We start from the raw sequence: 2,530 nt of genomic DNA on the forward strand, positions 1-2,530 counted from the left end.
ATTTGTAATTTTGAAAAACTGAAGGGATTTTCATCATTGTTCTTGTACTTCTGCAAACTTGAAATCTCCTGAGACCGTCAAGTCTCTCTGGAGGATGAGGTGGAGGGTGAGGTGTTGTGGTCCACAGTCCAAATCCAAGCGATGGTGGATGCTAGCTTGCTTTGTCTCTTTTAAAGTGGAACATTTCTGGTTTCTATTTCAAAAGAAATAGACTAACCATAAGGGAATTCATGTGCAGTGGGTCCAGTCTATAAGGGCGAGGAACCTGGTGGATTAGTCTTCAAGACAGGAAAAAAGTACCAAGTCTATGATACTGTTCCCTCAGCAGAGCCAGAGTTCAGCCATTTTTAGCAGCTTATGAAAATCAGAATAGTTTCATGAAGGATTGGATTTCTTAAAGTGTCTCTTTCTTCAAAGAAATCTATGTGAAGGAAAGCAGTAGACAGTAAATTTAAACATTACATTTATTTTTACTGGTGTTTTGATTTCTTACCTCTTCACAAACACAAATTGCGTATGCATTTATTTTTGAAATTGAATTTTGAAGAGCACAGTTCATCTTCCTTGAACTGTTTAAGGCAAAGTCACTAAGGAAGGCTCTCTTTCTAGCACACAGCACCGATTCTCTCTGCAGGCTCAGCTAGCTGCCTAGAGACAAAAGGCTCCCAAAAAAAGATGCCCTAATACTTCTGTACTAGATGCTCCAACTTCACACACGTGTGTGAGCACAAGCGCTTTCGAGCGTGCACATGAGCACATGTGCATGCACACGCGTGCACACACACACCATGCAGAAATGCGGTAATGCTTTGGCAAAGAAACACAGTCATTTTCCAAATGGTAGAGGAAGAGTGACTCACAAACCCCAGACCACGTGTTCCACACTGCAGCCCAGCCTCTCCATTATACTCTGATGGAAGCAGTTCTGCAAGCCTCATGGTGCTTGAAGACTATAGGGTTCATGGAGTGCCTAAACAGTGTTTCTCCCGCTGCCTCTCCTCCTTTGCACAACACCTTCTAAATGCTTAACCAAGATCCTTGTAACCTCAAGTTGTACAAGAATGATTTTCAGACGCTGAGCCAAGCGCATCTGCAATTCCGTAAGGGAACGGCCCTCCTGGGGAGCAGCTCCTATAGTCTGGGATCCCTTCAGTCATTGTGTACATATGGAGAGTAAAGGCTTAATGACCAGCTGAAACCCAGATTTCTGCCACCCAGAAGGCTAATGCCTGTTCTCCCATTGCTCAGAAGAGATTTATGACAGTCATGAAATTGACCTAGACATGCTTCTGGGTACTGATGCTGCAAGCACTGAAAACAATTACATTCCTAGCAAATTCCGGGATTATTTATAAGGCAGAGTCAAATGAAGTGCTCCAGAGAGACATCAACAACATTCTTCTATTGAGAGGTATGTTCCCCGTGTATACGTTCTGTGAGCTCATGGCCCAGAAGGCTTTAATTTCCTGCTGAAACGTGCATTTTGATTGAAGACGTGTAACAGGCACATCCTGTGTGCGCTCCCTACAAGACGACTTTACCCAACTGATTAGAGGCAATTCAGTGACGGTGTTTGAAAAACAGATCTCGTGAGGCAGATTGTTCAAGGTTATATCACAGATGCACTACCTGATTAGAAAAAACGGGAAAAAATATATATATATAGTACAGATTGCAGGAAAGGTGGGAAACCAGACACAAAGGTATTAAATATTTGGGTCAAACGTCCCACCTGTGCAACTGAAATTGTGTGTACCCTTAGGAGTGGTGTCCCATAGAGGAATCGGTTTCTTGTCGATTGAATGTCTGTCTACAACGTTTTGCTACCTCGTGCAGAATGCCCTACGAGCCTTAAAGTCTTGGTCTTCTGTCAGCACCGTGGTGCTTTTTACCTCAAAGTATGTCCTCTCCTTTGTGCGGTAATAGAGCAGTAAACAGAAAGGCGCCAGGAGCGTCAGTCTTGAAGGCTTGTGAGTTTACCCTGTGCAGAATGTGCTTACACTGTCGGCCTGGGAGCTCTGAGGGTGGCCACCTTTGCTAACCATGCTGTTAGCCCCTCATGTCTTTTGGGTCAGCGGGCCCACCAAGGTCTGTTTGGTGGGTTCACACATGTCGGTGGGCGCTCTGAGCCGATGATGCAGTGGAGTGTGATGACCATCTGCGAGCCTCTTCCTTCGGGCGCTCATTTCACACAGTGCCTTGGCTCTGAACTAGCTCCTGGGAGCCACTCTTCTCACTAATTGCCCTGAGTCACTTTCCTTGGGGTAATGCCATCCCATAAATGCTGCCCCACTCCTGTCTATTTTCTTAGATCATACTGTCAGCTTCATTTGTAATGAAGAAAAAGAAATCTCAAAATATTTTGGTCACCGCTTGTGTTTCAGATCTGTGGTCTATGTTGAGTTTGCAGGGCTACACACAAGCTGGTTGCAACAAGTTAGATTTTCTTCTCATAGAAAATAATATTTTGCCGGGCAGTGGTGGCGCACGCCTTTAATCCCAGCACTTGGGAGGCAGAGGCAGGCGGATT

Source organism: Mastomys coucha, unplaced genomic scaffold, assembly GCF_008632895.1.
Source record: "Mastomys coucha isolate ucsf_1 unplaced genomic scaffold, UCSF_Mcou_1 pScaffold13, whole genome shotgun sequence".
NCBI classification, from domain to species: Eukaryota; Metazoa; Chordata; class Mammalia; order Rodentia; family Muridae; genus Mastomys; species Mastomys coucha.